Source organism: Balaenoptera physalus (genome assembly GCF_965194825.1).
Source record: "Balaenoptera physalus genome assembly, chromosome: 11".
Classification (NCBI taxonomy): Eukaryota; Metazoa; Chordata; class Mammalia; order Artiodactyla; family Balaenopteridae; genus Balaenoptera; species Balaenoptera physalus.
This window is the reverse complement of record NC_138896.1, coordinates 106,578,530-106,600,978: the sequence shown is the minus strand read 5'-3', so window position 1 is coordinate 106,600,978 and position 22,449 is coordinate 106,578,530. Positions and strand designations below refer to the sequence as shown.

At 37.3% G+C, this 22,449-nt stretch overlaps 1 protein-coding gene across 10 annotated transcripts in view; it reads left to right on the top strand.

Moving 5' to 3' along the window:
* TMCC1 (transmembrane and coiled-coil domain family 1) overlaps positions 1-22,449 on the top strand; it is a 220,624-nt gene that overhangs the window by 44,282 nt on the left and 153,893 nt on the right. For 7 of the 10 annotated variants that reach the window (XR_014250965.1, XM_082413488.1, XM_082413485.1 and 4 more), the window contains one exon: positions 19,193-19,248. The gene's annotated coding sequence lies outside the window, so the exon portion shown is untranslated. Of the gene's footprint in view, positions 1-11,117; positions 11,217-19,192; positions 19,249-22,449 lie in introns of those variants that run through there. The other 3 variants (XM_082413482.1, XM_082413479.1, XM_082413486.1) reach the window with 1 other exon arrangement.

The following is a 22,449-nucleotide window of genomic DNA, read 5'->3' as shown; positions in this document are numbered from 1 at the left end:
TTAAAAAAATAATTTTGTTTTGAAAATTGTAATCAAACTTAGATTTAGATTGCTTTATTTTAGAGTATTCAGTGGAGTTTGATTTTTTGATGGTTTCCTCATGTAAATAGGAAGCCAGCAGAAGGAGGCCTGTGATGAATAAACTTCATTATTTCTGCTAAAGGGACCTTGTTAAAGGAAATTAGATGTAGTAAAGATCCTGATGATGGGAGCTTGACCTAGTATTGAATGTTCTGTGATTCCAGGCACCTGAACTTTGACCTAGGCAATGTGGACCATGTTTGATGGTTCTTGAGCGTGGTTCATGCATTTGATCATTCATGCAACATATTTTTATTGAACTAACCAGGCATTGGGGATATAATGTGGAGGAAAACCTGATGTGATACTATCCCCCATGGAACCTATGGGCTAGTGGAGGAAATACATATTAATATTAAATTAAATGTAAAGTTATAACTGCAGCAGTGGTATAAGTGATATTAGTAAAATTTGACCAGGTTAGAAAATGCATCCTCAAGAAATGATACTTCTGCTATGATTTGATGGAAGAGTAGGTATTGACTTGGCAAAGAGAGGAAGGATGGTTGTCCAGGCAGAAGGAACAGCAGGTGCAAAGGCCCTGTGGTAGAAGGGAAAATGGTGAAATGAGGCTAGTGTGGCCTGAGAAGTGACAGCTAGAGGGAGAATGAAATGGTTTGAGGTGGAGAGATAGGCCTGCTCTTGCAGGTTTTTATTAAAGGTTATGTTAAGTTTTTGCCTTTATTCTAAGAGGAACAAGGAACCGTTAGAGGGTTTTAAGCAAGAAAGGACAAGGTCAGACTTGTTTTTTTTTTTCTTTTTGGCTGTGCCACATGGCTTGCGGGATCTCAGTTCCCCAACCAGGGATTGAACCTGGGGCCACTGCAGTGAAAGCCTGGAATCCTAATGACTAGGCAACCAGGGAACTCCCCAGACTTGCTTTTTGATGTGAACATTTTTTACCTCAAGGCAGAGAATAGATTGAGGTGCACCAGAGTGGAGGCAGAGATACTGGTTAGGAACTTAGTCTAGTTCAGGTGAGAGAAAATGGTGACTTACTTAGACAAGAGTGGTGTTGGTGGAGAGGATAGAAAGGAATTAATTCAGGAATGTTTAGGAGACGTGGTGATCATTTTGTAACGTATAGAAACATCGAATCACTATGTTGTACATCAGGAACTTACATAGTGTAGGTCAACTATACTTCAGCAAACAAACTTATAGAAAAAAAGATCAGATTTGTGGTTACCAGAGGTGGGGGGAGGGGGAATTGGATGAAGGTGGTGAAAAAGTACAAACAGAAGGAGATGTCTTAGTGCAGGAGAGAACTCATTGGTTAAATTTAGATATACCCTCTTATTGTGTTTAGTTCGATAGTTTTGTTCTTAAGATGCAAATAAATACATATGTGAGAATTGCTTATCCATACTGGTATGCTTATCAGTACTTTCCCCATCCTGTAGGTTTTTACATGTGTTGATGTGTACTGCAGTTTTAACCAAAGAGTAGGCATTAGATAATATTTCCTGAATGAATGACTAGATCAGTAATTTTAATGCTTTCCAGAAATAGTGTTCTCCTGCTCATGTTTCTCATGTTGGCAAATAATTAAGGCTGCGTTATTAATTGATATTTGCACTTAATTAATAACAGTGTACTCTCCCTACCCAACAACCCCTTCCCCTTCTATAAGCCATGACTTGATTGCTCAGAAGCATGTTACCCAATGGAATCAATGTAGAAAATTAAAAATAGCTATCTGCATGGTATTATTTAGCTTTGAGTTATTTTGTTCTCTACTTATGCTAGCTGGTTTATAATTTGATGAAAGTAGCATATTAGAGTATTTTCTTATTCTTTTGATCATTAAAAAAACTAAAATATATTGAATTTTCATTGTTGTCTTTTTAAAATTTATTTATTGATTTTATTTTATTTATTTTTGGCTTCGTTGGGTCTTTGTTGCTGAGCACAGGCTTTCTCTAGTTGGGTGAGCGGGGGCTACTCTTCATTGCGTTGCGTGGGCTTCTCATTGCGGTGGCTTCTCTTGTTGTGGAGCATGGGCTCTAGGTGCACGGGCTCAGTAGTTGTGGCGCACGAGCTTATTTGCTCCGCGGCATGTGGGATCTTCCCAGACAAGGGCTCGAACCTGTGTACCCTGCATTGGCAGGCGGATTCTTAGCCACTGCACCACTAGGGAAGTCCCCTCGTTGTTGTCTTTTATAACTAAGTTGCCTTCATTTCTCTTGAGCAGATGCTTGTTCGAAGGGATTTAAATGACAAGCTTTTTCTGTTTTTGATCCACTCAGCTGACAGCTTTATTTTTCTTTCCTCAAAAGCCAGAACTAGGCCTACAGGAAGGAAAGGAACGTAAGCCGGAGCCAAAGGTTGGTGTTGCATAGGCCTGTGGGGGTGCATATTCAGAAGCTTTGCAGTTGGTTGGCCTGGATCTGTCAAAACAGGTTTGGTTGGTTCTGGCTGTGCCATGGTTTATTTATATGCTTCTGAGTAGTGATCTTGGGAATGAATGCATTATGAGTACAGTTTGGAAAGTTGTTGTATCGATTGCTTAGGGAGGAAAAAAAACCCACCCGAGAAACCCCACTAATGAACAGGTCTTGGGTTCACTGGTTTAATTTTCTCTGAGTGCCGTCCAGTGATTAAACCTTTGCCTCATCTCAGCAGCAACTGCCAGTTTTTTGGATGCAAGTTAGTTCATGGAAGAGACTTTGTGTGATAGGAAGACAAAATGTGAAATTAAATATATCTTAGCTCTGGCCTAAGTAGATATTGTTAAACATGAGTGAGTTGGATATAAAATAAGCTTTCTCTTCTGGTTTCAGGAAAGCATAGTGGAAAAAAATGTAGGATTCTTTTTTAATTTCTGTTGATCCAGCTAGGATATTACGTCTTGCGTTTTTAAGGCATTCAAACATTTGTTCAGTTGAATTGTGGGAAAAGGATAGAAGAACAGGACATTCTATGTTTGAACATTGTTAAGTAGAAGAACATGAATTGGTGAGGTAGTTGTATCCTTCTACATTTTTGACTATCAGGATTTAGATTTTGTTACAGATTATGCAATTATATTTACAAAAGAAATGCAGACATTTCAGTAAAGTACTAACAGTTTTCAGATGAGACCTAATCTGAGTGTTAATTAGAAAAGAATTTACAATTTTGCATTAAATGTAATCCTTCTTAAATCTTACTATTAAATTTACTTTATGTTCACGATGAGGTACATTTTTTTAAAAATAATTTTTATTGAATTTTTTATAGTTGGTTTACAATGTTGTGTTAGTTTCAAGTGTACAGCAAGGTGATTCAGTTATATATATACATATATATATATTTTTTTTTCTTTTTCAGATTCTTTTGCCATATAGGTTATTACAGAGTACTAAGTAGAGTTCCATGTGCTATACAGTAGGTCCTTATTAGTTATCTGTTTTACATATAGTAGTATGTATATCTCAATTCCAGTCTCCCAATTTATCCCTCTCCCCCTTACCCCTTGGTAACTATAAGTTTGTTTTCTACATCTGTAACTCTATTTCTGTTTTGCAGATAAGTTCATTTGTACCCTTTTTTTAGATTCCACATATAAATGATATGATATTTATCTTTCTCTGACTTCACTCAGTATGACAATCTCTAGGTCCATCCATGTTGCTGCAAATGGCATTATTTCATTCTTTTTTTATGCCTGAGTAATATTCCATTGTGTATATATACCATGTCTTCTTTATCCATTCCTCTGTTGATGGACATTTAGGTTACTTCCATGTCTTGGCTATTGTAAATAGTACTGCAGTGAACATTGGGGTGCATGTATCTTTTCGAATTACGGTTTTCTCCGGATATATGCCCAGGAGTGGGATTGCTGGATCATATGGTAGCTCTATTTTTAGTTTTTTAAGGAACCTCCATACTGTTCTCCATGGTGGCTGTAGCAGTTTCCCACAGCAGTGTAGGAGGGTTCCTTTGTCTCCACACCCTCTCCAGCATTTACTGTTTGTAGATTTTTTGATGATGGCCATTCTGACCAGTGTGAGGTGATACCTCATTGTAGTTTTGATTTGTGTTTCCCTAATAATTAGTTATGTTGAGCATCTTTTCATGTACTTTTTAGCCATCTGAACGTCTTCTTTGGAGAATTTTTTTTTTTAATTTGTTTATTTTTGGCTGCGTTGGGTCTTTGTTGCTGTGCGTGGGCTTCCTCTACTTGTGGTGAGCGGGGGCTACTCTTTGTTGTGGTGTGTGGGCTTCTCACTGAGGTGGCTTCTCTTGTTGAGGAGCACGGGCTCTAGGCACACGGGCTTCAGTCGTTGTGGCTCGCGGGGTCTAGAGTGCAGGCTCAGTAGTTGTGGCGCACGGGCTTAGCTGCTCCGCGGCATGTGGGATCTTCCCAGACCAGGGCTCGAACCCATGTCCCCTACGTTGGCAGGTGGATTCTTAACCACTGCACCACCAGGGAAGCCCTGGAGAAATATTTATTTAGATCTTTTGCCCATTTTTTGATTGGGTTTTTTTGTTGATATTGAGCTTCATGAGCTGTTTGTATATTTTGGAGATTGATCCCTTGTTGCTCGCTTCGTTTGCAAATATTTTCTCCCTTTCTGTGGGTTGTCTTTTCGTTTTGTTTATGGTTTCCTTTGCTGTGCAAAAGCTTTTAAGTTTAATCAGGTCCCATTTGTTTACTTTTGTTTTTATTTTCATTACTCTAGGAGGTGGATCCAAAAAGATATTGCTGTGATTTATGTCAAAGAATGTTTTCCTCTAAGAGTTTTATAGTATCCAGTCTTACATCTAGGTCTTTAATCCATTTTGAGTTTAATTTTGTGTATGGTGTTAGGGAGTGTTCTAATTACATTTGTTTACATGTAGCTGTCCAGTTTTCCCAGCGCCACTTATTGAAGAGACTGTCTTTTCTCCGTTGTATCTTTTTGCTTCCTTTGTCATAGATTAGGTGACCATAGGTGCATGGGTCTATCTCTGGACTTTCTATCATGTTTCATTGATCTATATTTCTGTTTTTGTGCCAGTACCACACTGTTTTGATTTCTGTAGCTTTGTGGTATAGTCTGAAGTCAGGGAGCCTGATTCCTCCAGCTTCATTTTTCTTTCTCAAGATTGCTTGGGGACGCAGACATAGAGAATGGACTTGAGGACATGGAGAGGAGGAAGGGTAAGCTGGGACGAAGTGAGAGAGTGACACTGACATATATACACTACCATATGTAAAATAGATAGCTAGTGGGAAGCAGCCACATAGCACAGGGAGATCAGCTTGGTGCTTTGTGACCACCTAGAGGGGTGGGATAGGGAGGGTGGGAGGGAGATGTAAGAGGGAGGGGATATGGAGGTACATGTATACATATAGCTGGTTCACTTTGTTATACAGCAGAAACTAACACAACAGTGTAAAGCAATTATACTCCAATAAACATGTTAAAATAAAAAAAAAAGATTGCTTTGGCTATTTGTGGTCTTTTGTGTTTCCATACAAATTGTAAAATTTTTTGTTCTAATTCTGTGAAAAATGCCATTGGTAATTTGATAGGGATTGCATTGAATCTGTAGATTGCTTTGAGTAGTTTAGTCACTTTGACAGTATTGATTATTCCAATCTAAGAACATGGTATATCTCTCCATCTGTTTGTGTCATCTTTGATTTCTTTCATCAGTGTCTTATAGTTTTCTGAGTACAGGTCTTTTGTCTCCTTAGGTAGGTTTATTCCTGGGTATTTTATTCTTTTTGATGCCATGGTAAATGGAATTGTTTCCTTGATTTCTCTTACTCATCTTTTGTTGTTAGTGTATAGGAATGCAAGAGATTTCTGTGTATTAATTTTGTATCCTGCAGCTTTACCAAATTCATTGTTGTGCTCTAGTAGTTTTCTGGTAGCATCTTTAGAATTTTCTATGTACAGTGTCATGTCATCTGCAAATAGTGACAGTTTTACTTCTTTTCCAATTTGGATTCCTTTTATTATTATTTTTTTCTTCTCTGATTACTGTGGTTAGGACTTCCAAAACTATGTTGAGTAAAAGTGGCGAGAGTGGACATCCTTGTCTTGTTCCTGATCTTAGAGGAAATGCTTTCAGTCTTTCACCATTGAGAAAGACATTTGCTGTGGGTTTGTCATATATGGCCTTTTATTATGTTGAGGTAGGTTTACTCTGTGCCCACTTTCTGGAGAGTTTTTATCATAAATGGGTATTGAGTTTTGTCAAAAGCTTTTTCTGCATCTATTGAGATGATCATATGGTTTTTATTCTTCAATTTGTTGAGGTGGTGTATCACACTGATTGATTTGCAGATATTGAAAAATCCTTGCATCCCTGGGATAAATCCCACTTGATCATGGTGTATGATCCTTTTAATGTGTTGTTGGATTCGGTTTGCTAGTATTCTGTTGAGGATTTTTGTGTCTATGTTCATCAGTGATATTGGCCTGTAATTTCCTTTTTTTGTGATATCTTTGTCTGGTTTTGGTATCAGGGTGATGGTGACCTCGTAAAATGAGCTTGGGAGTGTTCCTTCCTCTGTGATTTTTTGAAAGAGTTTCAGAAGGGTAGGTGTTAACTCTTCTCTAAATGTTTGATAGCATATGCCTGTGAAGCCATCTGGTCCCGGACTTTTGTTTGTTGGAAGAGTTTAATCACAGTTTCAATTTCAGTACTTGTAATTGGTCTGTTCATATTTTCTACTTCTTCCTGGTTCAGTCTTGGAAGGTTGTGCCTTTCTAAGAATTTGTCCATTTCTTCTCAGTTGTCCATTTTATTGGTGTATACTTGCTTGTAGTAGTCTCTTATGATCCTTTGTATTTCTGCGGTGTCCATTGTAACTTCTCCTTTTTCATTTCTAATTTTACTGATTTGAGTCCTCTTCCTTTTTTTCTTGATGAGTCTGGCTAAAGGTTTATCAATGTTCTTCATCTTCTCAAAGAACCAGCTTTTAGTTTCATTGATCTTTGCTATTGTTTTCTTCGTCCCTATTTCATTTATTTCTGCTCTGATCTTTATGATTTCTTTCCTTCTACTAACTTAGGGGTTTTTTTTGTGTGTGTGTACACATTTAGTTTTATTGTAACAAAGCAACTTGTACACTTCTAACGTTTAAAACTGAGCATCATCTTTCCTTCCCAGTGAAACAAAAAGAAAAATTTAAAAATAAACAGGAACAAAACTACAATAGAGAATGTCAATTGCAAATAAGATCCTACAGGTTCTGCTGATTCTCCCATTGAGTGGCAGGGCTCAAGTCATCATTAGGAGAGAATTTTATTTTAAAAGTGTCATCTTAAACTGCAGGGATGTCCGTTAAACATCACAATTAAACATGCCAGAGGAGAAGCCATGTTGTCAAAATGCCCACTTAACCCACCCAGACATCTCAAACCCATCCTTTGCTGACCTTCTATAACCCCATTTTTTAAAGTTTTTTTTTTTCTTTTTTTAAACAAGAGAAAGTAGACAGATAGATGTTGGTAAATGCTAACTGTCCATATTCACATAGAGACACAGTGCAATCTCTGAGCCCAATATACAGAGAAAGGAGGAAAAAAGCTAGAATTCTATGCACTACTACACAGGGGCCTAGCACCCTCCAGCTTCCAGCAGAGCTAAGGGAGCAGAAGGTTTTTCTTTTTTCCCCACAGAGCATGGTGGTGTTGATTCCATAAAGTTTTTGTTGAGACAAGAAGGGATAATAATGAATTTGGAACAGAAAGGCGTAGAGATTCTTTTCCCGCTGAATTCTGTTCAAGGTATTTCCCCCCAAAATAAGTTGTGAGCCATGGTATAAAGGAGAAAAGAAACCTCAAAAACAGGGCGACTGAGCACAAGAGGAGGAGGAGGAGAAAAAAAAAAAAAGACTGCAACTTGCTCCCAGGGACTGGAGAAAATTAAAAAAGGAAGGTTGGAATCCATCAGTGTTCCATTAGTCATCTTCTCCTTCATCTTCCTTCATCCTTATCCCCTTCTTCATCAGTATCTTCCAATCCTTCTTCCTCTTCATCATCATCGTCACCTTCTTCTCCTTCCCTTTCCTCATCATCCATGTCCGGAACCAAGTAGTACTGTAATGGATTTGGCCAAATATCATCTTTGATGACCTCTCCTAACTCATCTGCTCCTGCATCAGAATGATCAGTAAACCAGGTGAAGAAGCTTTCTGGTTCCTTATGCTGTCTCATCCTGCTGGCTTTATTCTGCGTTTGACTTGAACGTTTTGTCGCATCCTTTCCGGATTTCCATTTGATTTCAGTGGACTTTGAAGATGAATCACCACTCTCATTCCGATGAAGTTCTTTGGCTAGAACTTTATTTTCGAAGTAAGGGTTTTCATCAAAATAATCTATTCTGTAACCCGATTTAATATCTCCAAATTCTGTCACTTCAACTCCTGTCAAATAATGCAGCGCCTCTTCATCCTCCTCCCCAAGCAGTGCAGACACTTGTGGATGGTTAACAGATGTTGTTACCCAAAAATGTGGGGTTTTGGCGATCAATTCTGACCTCTTCTGAAGAAATGGTTGGCGGAGTTTGTTATATTTCTGTTCTGCTTTCAAAATCTCCTCACTGGCTTGTTGGTTAAGTCTGTCTATTTTCATTTTGTACTTCATCAGTATGTTCAATTGCTTCTTGCTATTCCTTTTCTTCCTTCGGCAAGTTCGGAGAAGCAGATGTTTCCTCTGCCCTGGAGGGCAGGAGTCAGTCTCCGTTTCTTCGGTTTCTTTGCTTGGGGTGGAAGTGAAAACTGGTGTTTGGGGGCCATGCTGGGAGAAAAGCCAAGAATCCACCCAAGGAACGAGGCTCGTACCAGGAGCTCTGAGAACTTTAACTTTGGGTTTTGTTTGTTCTTCTTTCTCTAGTTGCTTTAGGTGTAAGGCGAGGTTGGAGGTACATGTTTAATAGTAGTTTAAAAAAAAAAAAAAGCAGCTAACACTTACTGACTATTTGCTTACTTCTTGCCAGGCACTATATAAAGTACTTTCCATGCATGCGTTGTCTCATTTATTCTTTACAGTAACCCCATGAGATGGGAAATATTTTTATCCATACTTTAGAAATCAAATTAAGTAATTTGCTCAAGGACCCACAGTTAGTAGGCAAGTGAGCCATAATAGCATGTACTGCACGTTTTAAAATTTTACTTCATTTAAGAAATACTGAAAGGTTTTGTATGAAAGTCTGATTTCAGTAGACCATTTTGTTTCAGCTTTGAGGAGTTTATATCTTTAGGATTGTTGAGAATCATACAAAGTAAATTATTTAGAGCTACAGAAAATGTTTTGTAATATATGGTAATATTTCATTTGTTTAATATTGAAAGGGGATAAAGAGTTATAAATGTTTCCAGATTGGTAAAGTTTACCTCTTGTTGAAGAAACGTAGCTTTCAAAGAAGTTAACCATTTTAGAATAGTAATTTTTCTGAAATGTGTGTTCCTTTTTGGCCTTGTAAGAAAAAATTTTTCACCCTCTTAAAGACAGTTTTCTGTGTATGATGAATCTGTTCTTTTTTTTTTTTTTAATTTTTTGGCTGCACCCCGTGGCATGTGGGATCTTAGTTCCCCAACCAGGGATCGAACCTGGGCCCCCTGCATTGGTGGCGCAGAATCTTAACCACTGGACTGCTAGGGAAGTCCCTAATGAATCTGTTCTTGATAACTCAGGGCTTTTGTTAGGACCATCAGTTAATTTATTTCACTGTAATGCACTACTTTTTTTCTTTTCCCTTGCTCTAAGTTCTCTTATTGTTTGTGCACACTGCTTCTTATAATTCTTTTTTTTAAATAAACGTAAGAATTAATATGTAAATCAAGAATTAGATTGGCCTCACCTGTAAAGAAGCATTCAGTTCACCAGATTCTGGGGGGAAAAAAAAAAAGATAGTATTCTTATAGCTACCATTAATTGCGTACTTCCAAATTTGGCAGAGATGATTTTCATGTATTATTTCTTTTAATTCTTACAACCATATGAATTAGATGTTATTATAGAAAATGAGACTGAGGCTTAGAAAGCCAAGACTCCCTTTGCTACCAGTTATTGAAACTGACAATCAAATTTAGGACTGATTGTTTCTAAAGCCTAGATTCTTATCTACTATTTCATACTCCTTGCATTTGTTTCCTGATTGTTTCACAGTTCTTGGCTCAGTGTTGAGTATGTACGTGTTCAAAACTAGTGTTTGTTTCTTTATCACTTTATTAAAATTTTTTTAATTTTAATGAAGTATAATTAACATGCAGTAAATTGCACATAAAGTTTTTAATATAGTGAGTTTTGACATAAGTATACACTTTTGAAACCATCACCATAATCAAGATAAATATTTTCATCACCCCCCAAAGTTTCCCCTTGTCCCTTGTAATCCATCTTTCCCTCCAATTCCATCCACAGGCAACCACTGTAGGTTAATTTTATATGCATACATATGTATATATATTATATATAATTTTTTATATAAATGGAATCATAAAGCTTGTATTTTTGCTTGGCTTCTTTTACTCAGCATAATGCTTTTGAAGTTCATTGATGTTATTGCATGTGTTGATCTTTTTTCTTTTAGTTTTTATTGCTGAGCACTGTTCTGTCGTATGGATTGTTATCCATCTAGTTTGGGGGCTATTATAAATAAAGCTGCTGTAAACGTCTATGTACAGGTCTTTGGATGTATGTTTTCATTTCTCTTGGGTAAAAATCTGGAATGGAATGGATGGGTCATATGGAGGGTGTTTGTTAAATTTTTTAAGAAAGTGCTGTTAGCTTCCTATTACTGTAACAAATGACCACAAACTTAATGGCTTAAAACAACACATGTTTACAGTCTTACATTTCTGGGGGCCAGAAGTCTGAAATGGATCTCACTAGGCTAAAATCAAGATGTTGGCAAGGCTGTATTTTTTCTGGAGATTCTAGGGGAGAATCCTATTTTCTTGCCTCTTTCCGACGTCTAGAGGCTGTTTATACTCCTTGGTTCATGACCCCCTTTCATCTTCAAAATATAATCATACCGACCTCTCTTTCTGTGTCCCATCGCCTCTGACTCTGACTCTCTTGCCTCCCTCTTTCACTTATAAGGACCTATGTGATTACATTGAGCCCACCTGGATAATGCAGGATAACCTCCCAGTGTCAAAATCTTTGACTCCATCACGTCTGCACAGTCTCTCTTGTCAGGTAAGGCAACATATTCACAGGATAGAAACATCTTTGGGGGGCCGTTCTGCCTACCATACTGCCATACATTTTCCAAAGAGGTTATACCATTTAGTATTAGCACTAGCTGCAGTTGCTCCACATCCTCTCTGATACTTAGTTGAGTGATCTTTTAAATCAATTTAATTAAAAGAATTTTAATTTTCATTTTGAAATAATTTCAAATCTATTAAGAGTTGCAAAACTAGTACAAAGAATACCCCGAATTCTTCACCCAGAGTCCCCAAAGTTCACATTTTATTGATCACAGTACAATTACCAAAATCAGGAAGTGAACATCAGTACAATACTGTTATCTAACCTATAAATCCTGTTCAAATTTTGCCAGTTATCTTTTCTTTTGTTTCCCGGTCCCAGATCCAGGGCAGAGTCCGTATAGTCTCCTTTAATTTGGGACGGTTCCTCAGTCTTTCTTTAACTTTCGTGAGTTAGACCAGTATTAAACTGGTATTAGGCCTCCTTTATACTTAGATTATTGAGGACCCCAAAAAGCTTTTGTTTATTTGGGTTATGTTTATTGATATTTACTGTATTAGCAATCAAAACAGATTTTAAAGAATATTTAATTAATTTTAAAAATAATAAACCCATTACATGTTAATATAAATAACACGTCATTTTCTAAAATAATATTTAATAAGAGTAGGGTTATTTTACATTTTTGCCAATCTCTTTAATGTCTGACTTCATACAAGACAGCTAGATTCTTATATCCCATTAGCCCCAAGAGCCATGAGAACGTCATGTTATCTTCATGAGAGGGTGAAAGTGAAAAAGGCAAAAAATGTCTCAATATTATCATAAGGGTTATTAGTCTGTTGTTTTCTCTTCTTGAGGTGGTTTTGTCTGGTTTTGGTATCAGTAATGCTGGCTTCATAGGATGATTAGGAAGTATTCCCTCCTCTTCAATTTTTTGGAAAGGTTTAAGAAAGATTGGTATTAGTTCTTTAAATGTTTGGTAGAATTGACCAGTGAAGCAAATCAAGTCAGGACTTTTATTTGTCAGGAGATTTTTGATTACTGATTCAATCTCCTTACTCTTTATAGGTCTATTTTTCTATTTCCTCTTTTTTTTTTTAATATAAATTTATTTATTTATTTATGGCTGTGTTGGGTCTTTTGTTGCTGTGCGCAGGCTTTCTGTAGTTGTGGCGAGCGGGGGGTACTCTTCGTTGTGGTGCGTGGGCTTCTCATTGCGGTGGCTTCTCTTGTTGCGGAGCACGGGCTCTAGGCACGTGGGCTTCAGTAGTTGTGGCTCGTGGTCTCTAGAGCACAGGCTCAGTAGTTGTGGCGCATGGGCTTAGTTGCTCTGCAACATGTGGGATCTTCCTGGACCAGGGCTCGAACCTGTGTCCCCTGCATTGGCAGGCGGATTCTTAGCCAATGTGCCACCAGGGAAGTCCCTTTCTATTTCTTCTTGATTTAGTTTTGGTAGATTTTGTGTTTCTAGGAATTTGTGAGCTAATATATGGTCTGTCCTGGAAAATGCCCCATGTGAACTTGAGAAGAATGTGTATGCAGTTGCTTTTGGATGTCCTAGTCTTTAGTGTGTTGCTCCCAGTAGGGGGGAGAAGGATTGGGAGAACAGGATACCAGTCCTTTAAATAAATCCCTTGGAAGTCACTTAGCTGGAGAGGGAGGGCCTTGCAACTGCAGGGGGTTGGGGGGGGTGGGGAGGTAAGGTGCAACAAAAATGGGCACCTGTCTCTTTGCATCTTTGTGATCAGAAGCAATAATCAGTGATCAGGGCATACATAGATCTGTGATATTTGGAAGACAGGGTCTTTTTTTTTGCCCACCCTGGCTCCCACAAGCTGTGTCCAAGCTGTTGTAGGAACCTTGCTCAGCTCACGTCCATGTTGCTGGAGGAAGCTGTGTAGCTGCTACAGTGCTAAGAGTTGAAATTGAAATTAAATGCAACTTATTGTCCAAGCCTTCCCCCCGGAAGATCCAAGCCTTAAATAGACTCCATAGTTCCAAAATACATCAGATAGAGTCTGCCAGTGCATTTGCTGTCTAGCAGTTATCAGCTACTTACTGGACAGTCTCACTTTGACCATATTTCTCACTTTAATGAAACACTGTATCTTAGTATTTTGTATTCTCATGTTTGCGTGTTCATTCATTCATAGAACAGTTTAAGCTAAGGCACTATAACTACCTGTTCTTTGTAGTCACTGTAAGGTCCTCTTGCTTTGGCCGTATTTACTCAATAAACTCAAGGAAGTGTGATAAAACTATATTTGTGACTGAAGAGATTACATTTTTCAAAGTAGTAGATGTCTATTGAACTTCCTTGATTATATCTTTCTCATTTCTGTCTCAAGAGAAAGATTTGTTTTGAGTGTGAATGACTGGGCTGGGAAAAGATGTTGCTAAACCACAAATCCCCTTAGGAGGTAGCTGGAAAAATGTTGTCCCTTATAAAATAGAAGCATGAGAAGAAATAATGACTTCAAGAATAGAACTGTTGAATAAATTTGCAGTGTAGCAAAGCATAAAGTATGTGTTACCATTGAAACCATCTCAGATGACCTACAGTGAAGGAGAAAGAGCATAAGTTAGAGACTTTTTTAAAATCTGAAAAACATGACTAAGTTTCATTTCTAAACTTTGTGTTCATCCATTTACTCTAGAGAGATTCACGACTGGCTCTGTGGCAGTTGAGCAAAATTTGACATTCTGAAGGCGTATTGAAATGTAACATATGTTATATGTTTATTATGAGTGTTTTTTCCTTTTTCTTTTGAATGACATATTGTGACTGCTTGATGATGTAAGAAATTTGAAATCAGGATTTTTAAAAAATTGAAGTATAGTTGATTTACAGTGTTGTGTTAGTTTCAGGTGTACAGCAAAGTGATTCAATTATACACACACACACACACACACACACACACACACACACACACACACAATCTGTTCTTTTTCAGATTCTTTTCCATTTTAGGTTATTACAAGATATTGAACATAGCTCCCTGTGCTATACAGTAGGCCTTGTTTATCTGTTTTATATATAGTAGTGTGTATCTGTTAAGCCCAAAGTCCCAGTTTATCCCTACCCCCTTTCCGCTTTGGCAAGCGTAAGTTTGTTTTCTCTGTCTGCGAGTCTGTTTCTGTTTTGTAAATAAGTTTATTTCATTCTTTTTTATGGCTGAGTAGTAGTCCATTGTATACATAATACCACATCTTCTTTATCTATTCATCTGTTGACGGACATTTAGGTTGCTTCCATGTCTTGGCTATTGTAACTAGTGCTGCTATGAATATTGGGGTGCATGTATTTTTTTTTTTTTTTAATTTTATTTATGGCTGTGTTGGGTCTTCGTTTCTCTGCGAGGGCTTTCTCTAGTTGTGGCAAGTGGGGGCTACTTTTCATCGCGGTGAGCGGGCCTCTCACTATCGTGGCCTCTCTTGTTGCGGAGCACAGGCTCCAGACGCGCAGGCTCAGTAATTGTGGCTCACGGGCCTAGTTGCTCCGCGGCACGTGGGATCCTCCCAGACCAGGGCTCAAACCCGTGTCCCCTACATCGGCAGGCAGATTCTCAACCACTGCGCCACCAGGAAAGCCCACATGTATCTTTTTTAATTAGAGTTTTTTCCAGATATATGCCCAAGAGTGGGATTGCTGGATCGTATGGCAATTCTATTTTTAGTTTTTTAGGGAACCTCAATACTGTTTTTCATAGTGGCTGCACCAGCTTACATTGGGAAAGTCCTTATTTCCTCTTCATTTATGAAGGATATTTTCACTGGATATAGAATACTGGTTCGGCAGTTTTTTCCTACATTTTAAAGTTGCTACTCCACTATCATCTTGCTTGCACAGTTTCTGACAAGAAGCTTATTATAATCCTTATCCTTTTCCTCTGTATATAATATGTTTTCCCCTCTCTGGCTGCCTTCAAGCTTTTCTCTTTGCCTTTCAGCGATTTGAATATGATATGCTTAGTTCTTTTTGTTTTTGTTTTTTTGTTATTTATCCTGTTTGATGTCTTTGGACCTTTTTAAGTCTGTAGTTTGGTGTCTTGTTACTAATTTTGGTAAGTTTTTAGCCATTCAAATATTTCTTCTGCTCTGTTCTTTCTTCTCCAGGCATTCTGAGTGTTACACTGTTTGATATTTTCCCACAGTTCTTGGATGTTTTTTTTCTGTTTTATTTTCCTATTATTTTTCTTCTTTACATTTCAGTTTGAGCAATTTCTATTATCCGATCTTCAAGTTCACTGATTCTTTTTTTAGCTGTTTCAAATCTACTAATAAGCTTGTCAGAAGCATTTGTTATTTATTACCATGTTTTTTCCACTTGATTTTTTCTTATGATTTCCACGTCTCTGTGAAATTACCTATCTGATCTTGCATGTTGTCTACCTTTTCCATTAGAGTCTTCACCATATTAATCATGTTTTAAATTCCCTGATAATTCTAAAATCTATATCATGTCTGAATCTAGTTCTGGTAATTGCTTTGTTTCCTCAAACTGTGTTTTTATTACTGCCTTTGGCATGCTTCATAATTTCTTGTTGAAATGTGACCATTTTGTATAGAACAGGATATACTGAGGTAAATATCTGATATGCTTGGAGAACACTGCAAGTTTCCTTCTGCTAGTCCTTTAGGGTGGAATTTGAATTAATCTGTTAGGGGTTGAGCTATGTTTAAACATTATTATTGCTATGGTTACCAGAGTTGACATTTGTTGTTGCCATGGAAACCAGAGACTTCAGATTTCCCTAGTGTCTCTTATCTCCCTGCTTGGCTTTGGGTTTTCCCTTTGTGCTGTTTCACACAGTGAGTTCGTCTTTTGCAGCTATAGTCCATTGTTATTTTTACTCAAAGCTTATTAGCCTGGTGGTGGAGGGTGGGGGGAGTTCTGTGGTGGTTTGTTAAACCTCAGATTTTGGCAGGCACTAGAACCTGGGTCTCGGAGCTGTGTCCTTCATAAAACTTTCTACTTCTAGGAGTGGGGTTGTTTCCCTTCTTTGTTTTTCCCCAACTGCTGCGTCTGGGTTAGGTTTTCTAACACCACCACCCCCTTTTTTTAAGGCAAAGTTTTTTTTTTTAAATAGATTTTAACCAATAGTGGTTTATTCTTTATTTGAATTTTCTATTTAAAGCAGCCTTCTCTGCCCCTGTATTTTATTTTATTTTTTTGGCCATACCACAGGATCTTAGTTCCCCAACCAGGGATCCATCCCATGCCCCCTGCAGTGGAAGCGTGGAGTCTTAACCACTGGACCACCAGGGAAGCCCCTAAGTTAAAGTTTTTAAAGCCCTTTCCCCCTGTATTAAGATTGTCACTTTAGAGAAATAGTGAAGATTGGGTGTAGTCTCCTTTTCTTTCTTCCAGCTATAGTGAGATTCTACCAGTGTTCTCAGGGTACAGGCCTTGGTGATTTTTTTTTTTTCTTGCAGATTAAATCTTTCATTCCATAGGGAGATAGGGGAAATAGATCTGGGCTGATTGGCATTGGCTGCCAAGCTCCACAGGGGTGGGGGGCAGGGATGAGGATCTTTCTTTGCATTCTCTCAGATTCCCCCCCCCACCCCCGCATTAGAGAGCCTTTTGGGGTTTCTGGAGGAAAAGCCTGTAATAGGGTGGAAACTCTCCTATGATTGCAGCCCCCAGAGACTTTACACCCTCATGCTAGCCCACATTCAGTCTTCAGCAATTTGTCATAATTTGTGGTTTAATCTTCCTGACAGCAATGGGATTCTTTCATGCTCTTGGAGCTATATTTCCTTTGGTTAGAGAGAAAGCTTTCTCTCTTTTAGGATTTTAGGTGCTTGTCCAGCCTCTGTATTGCTCCATCCCATCTGTATTGCCGACAGGTTGGGTCAGGAGACAGTGTGGGTGGTGGGGAGAATGTGGTTTCATCTACTCTTTCTAAACCTTAGGAATCCACACTGTGGTCAGAGAATAACTTGTGAAACTTGCCTTAGTGCTCAGCATATGGATCAATTTTTGTAAGTGGTCTCTTTGTGCTTGATAGAGTATTTATTCTGCAGTTACTGGGTGCTGTGTTATATAAATGTCTGTTTAGTTCCAGTTTGTTAACCATGCTATTCAAATCTATATTTATCTCTTTATTTCCTCCTATTTAGGTCATTTATTCTATCAATTACTGAGAGAGATGTTAAAAATTTCCCCATTATGATTATGGATATATTTCACTTCTCCTTATAGTTCTGCTAAGTTGTGCTTTATGTATTTGGAGGCTATGTTATTGCATACATACAAATTTAAAATTATGTCTTCCTGATGAATTCTACATTTAATCCTATGAATTACTCCTCTGTTAATGCTTTTGCATTATAATCTACTTTGAGTACTATTAATAAAGCTAGAGCAGCTTTTGTTTAGTTTATGTTTATGTGACCTTTTCCATACATTTTATTTTAATTGTTCTCTATATTTTTGGTGTGATTCTTTTAGACACCATAAGACTGAAATTTTTTTTTTTTTTCGGCCATGCTGCGCAGCTTGTGGGATCTTAGTTCCTAGACCAGGGATTGAACCCGGACCACTGCGGTGAAAGCACCGAGTCCTAACCACTGGACCACCCGGGAATTCCCTGTTTTTTATTTAGTATGATGATTTTTTTCTTTTGGTCCACTTACATTTAATGTAATACTGGACTATTTGGGTTTACATTTGACATCTTATATTTTGCATTTTATATGTTCTACTTATCTGTGATCTTGCTTTCCCTCCTTTTTGCACTTATTTGGGTATTTTAATTCTGCTATTCCTTTCTATTAGCCTAGCAGTTATATACTCTTCTACTATTTTTAAATGTTTACCCTAGAGATTAAAACATGTAAACATGTATTTACTTTCTTTTTTCAAATATGTAAGTTTATTTTTTCTCAACATAATAATAGTCATAAAGTACAAAATTCAAAAGGTAGAAAAAGTTTAAAGATGGAAAGTCCTCCATTCGCATCTGCCCACCAGCCGCTTAGTTCTCCAGATGACTCAGAAATGAGTATCCACCAGTACAGGCATCTGGCCTCTTCACTAGCCCCCAAACGTATACTGTATTTACTGATCTGTGCTGTGTTTACTGCTCTCTAGCTGGGAATCTTGGCCTATATCTTCCTGCTTATTCATCCATCTTCTCATCCTTCATTAAAGCTTCTTTCTCCTTCTTGAAGCTTTTCTGAACAAATCTAATCTAATTGATCTCTGCTTCTGATGGTAATCACAGTTTTCCTCCCACAATTTAGCACTTAATTATGTTGTTTTGTGCTGTTTTCCTTAAGTTGCTAGTATGTAAATCTTACTTTCCATCCTAGATTGTGAGTTCCTTGAGGGTAAGATAGGATAGTTATTTGGTCTGTATAATGCTGAGCACACAGCAGATGCCCCCCAAATATGTGCCTAAGTAAATTGCTTCTCTGGTAATGGCTGTCAGAAACTTGTTTTCCAGGAAATTTTCAATTTTGGTGCATCTTGAGCCTCAATTGTTCACGGTAGATATAGTTTTTAAGAGTTGCTTTTAAATATAAAATTGCAGATAGACAATTGGAAGCTACTTGAAAAATATTTGCTTATAAAATTGTGCTGTTTTTCATGTATGTACTTGTTTTGCATTTCATGTTACTTTAAGATCAGTATTAATGGAATATCCGTTCCTAATTCAGTATCATAGTGTAAAAATATTCATTGCTATTTATAAAACATGCCACTTTCTTTTTAAAGTATTGACAAGTTTCTTTTTTTCCAAGGTATTTTTCCTTGATTACAGTTTTTTATTATACCTTTGCAAAATTAGAAAATACTAAAAAACACTAGAAAAAATTACCCTACTCCCACCAGTGAGAGATAAATGTTAACATTTTGTTATGTGTATACTTAGGTTTTTTCTTTGTTTATGTAGATGTTTCCCTCTTGTAAGTTTCTCACTTTGTAATTCTTAATGTTTGCTTTTCAGCTTTTCCTAAAAGGATTCCAGAACACCTTAGAAGTGCTTGAGGAAGAGTGATAAAGGCAAGTATCCAACTCTTTATCATCAGTGAAATAACTTGGTTCATAGCCAAACCAGAAAGCTTTGGTCACCGTACCTATCACAAAAACTAAAACGTTGGGAAGAAAAACTTAAAGGAAAAAAAGAAAGATAATTCATATATAATTTGGAATTTTTTTGCAAAACTGTTGTAGAAAAATTGTTAAAAATTCTGAGAATTTAACAGTTATCTGAAATACCTGGTTTGTTGGTGGCTACCAGTTTTCCTCCTCTTTTTTCCCCACTTTTCACCCCTTCCCCCTGCCCCCTTTCTCCCATGTCCTTTTGTTCCCTTTGCTCTTTACCCATTTCCTCTGGTTTACTTAAAAGAACTTTACTTTTCAGAGAAGCTGAATGAATAAAAGAGAAGCTAACATTTCCTTCTTACGAAAGCACACTTAGCTTTACTGTTGTACTTGTTTGTGTTAAACCAGAGACCTCAGTATGGTTATTTGGGAAATTTTATAAACTGAGCAACAGTTATTATTGATTTGAATTTTACTGCTGTCTTACAGAAGAAAATAGGGGAGTCCTAAAAAACTTTCACATTATTGAATTCCTTTAGTGCTTGCTTTTCTTACTGTCACAAGTTTTATGTAATTAATTATTATAGCGTTACTGTCTTTGGTATTTTTGGCATAGCATTTGACCTTCCTTAATATTTGTCACAAATTGAAAGGTGGCCTTAAAGATTTTTTCTTGGCCTACAGAAAGTTTTACCAAGTTTCACAGTATTTGACAAGAAATATTTCTTTCTTTTTCTTTTTTTTTTTTTTTGGACGAGAAATATTTCTTGTTTGTGTTGATATCACAGCAATAATGCAGATGATAGGTACAAGTACCAGATTACATTTTATAGTCAGTGCAACAGGTTGTTTTTCAAAATTCTTATCTAACAACTTGATGTTTAAAGCTCAATTTAGGTTTCTTTAGTGTTCCATGTTAGGTAAGCTTCTGTTAGTATCATTAATATATGTTTTGCCTTTAGAAATCCCAGAATTTATTACTCTTCTACTAGGTAATCTTTGCAGCTGTGTCGATATCCTGTGCAAACTTTGGCTTGGAAATTAACACTTTATTTCTAGGTTTTCCTAGGAATCCTGGCATTTCCTTGTAATTGATCATTTTGAATTGTTTGAAAATAAATAATGTAGACATGCTAGTGAAATCTCAAATGAAGTTACTGACATTTAAAATGTACCAGATTCTCCATTTTTTTATAAATACGAAGCAGGTGACCACCTGATTAGTTTATAACACTGCCTAATGAAACTGATTTGCTGAGTAATAAATTCCTGATATGTTTATATATGAGACAAGTGGGTCATTTGGTTTTCCAGCTTACCTTGACACCATTCCTCTCTTTATGGTATCTTTTATTCTCATGGGAGAAACTTATTTTACATATTTACTTTCAAAATCAACCAAAAAAAAAAATCAGTTGTATTATTTAGCTAATGCAATATAAATCAGAAAAAAAGTAAATTACTTCCTCATTATCAGCCTGCTGCTTTCACAGTGCAAGAAGAGATTACTTGATATACACTGTTACTGGATTATCTTGGTTACATAGCCCTTTTTCTCTGAGAAGCTTAATGCTTTGCAGAGTGAAAATAATTCAATAACTATTAGTCTGGGCTACAACTCATGAGAGAAGATGAGGATAATTAAATACATACACTATTGGCAACATTTTTGCCCACAAGGAGCCCCAGAAAACTCCAGTACAAACCAAGACAGTTGTTAATCTAGTAAGGATTAAGGGCTTCTTTCTTGGCTCTTGAAAAGGGAAAAGGAAAAATAAAGCAATACACAGTCAGGAAAAGGGTAGGAGGCCCCAGTGGTGTGGCAAGATTTCGGTGTGGCCACAAAGAATTTGAGTGAAAAGCAGTGAAATTTCCCATTCTCATGGCTCCTACTCATTTGCTTAGTTTGGGAGCAAAGAATGTTGTGGTATTTAGACAGTAGGAAGGTACTGGTGAGAGACAAAGGTCTTTAACCCTGTCAACACAGTTTACTCTCCTGAGTCATGAAGAGGTTAGGAGATGGGAAAATAAGCATGAAAGAATATGGTCAGCAGAGCCACAATGACAATGTCTACATACATGGTGAGAAGGTCTTCTGAGAGTAGTTACCAGGAAGAAAGGTCTAGTGGGTTTGCATTCCTGTCCCTTTGAACTCTAGTAGCCTGGAGGTCACAGTGAACTCTTAAATCCAGCTAATTTATGCCTTTTAGATTGCTACTTGGTGGCCAGGGGTCTGCATATCCCCAGAACATGACCGCCTTAGGTGCTTCACTAGTAGTGGCTTAGACTGTTCAAAGTACTTGGTGTAGTGTATGGAGTTTTAAAGCTGTTTGAACGAAAGTCTGAGGTAAAATATGGAAATAAAGACCTTCCTACACCATATTTTGCCCTCCCTAGCAGGTTCTGTACATTAATACAATTTTGTTTTATATATTTGCAGAAACTCAATTAAAAAAAAACACACTTTCTATTATGAAAAATCTCATCCTTACCATCCCCCCCTTTTTTTTGGCATGTGATCTCTGTAACCATGGCAGTTGTGCTGACCTTGCATCTCTTAGTTTCAACTTCCTTTTAATTTCCTGCATTTAATATTGGTATGTGGTTGCTATTTGACCTTTCTTTTTCTCTACTTTCAGTCATACCCAGTTACTGTGTCACTTCTTTGCTTTTGAGTTTTTGTGAATACAGTTGTCCCTTGGTATCCTTGGAGGATTGGTTCCCGGACCCCTGCAAATACAGATATCCTCAGATGCTCAAGTCCTTTATATAAAATGACATAGTATTTGCATATAACTATGCACATCCTCCCATATACTTTAAATCATCTTTAGAGTATTTATAATACCTAATACTATGTAAATGCTATGAAAATAGTTATAGATACAATGTAAATGCTATGTAAATAGTTGCTGGGCACATGGCAAATTCAGGTTCTGCTTTTTGGAACATTCTGGAACTCCCCCACCCCCAATATTTCCCATCTGAGGTTGGTTAAATCTGCAGATGTGGAACCTGTGGATATGGAGGACTGACTGTGTATGAGAAGCCTCTGTCAGGGTTGACACTGTTCAAAGAAAGGGATTTCTTTGAGTCCCTTTTCTTGATAGCTGGTACTGAGCAAAGCTTTAGTCTCTCTGAAGACAGATTCTCTCTGGA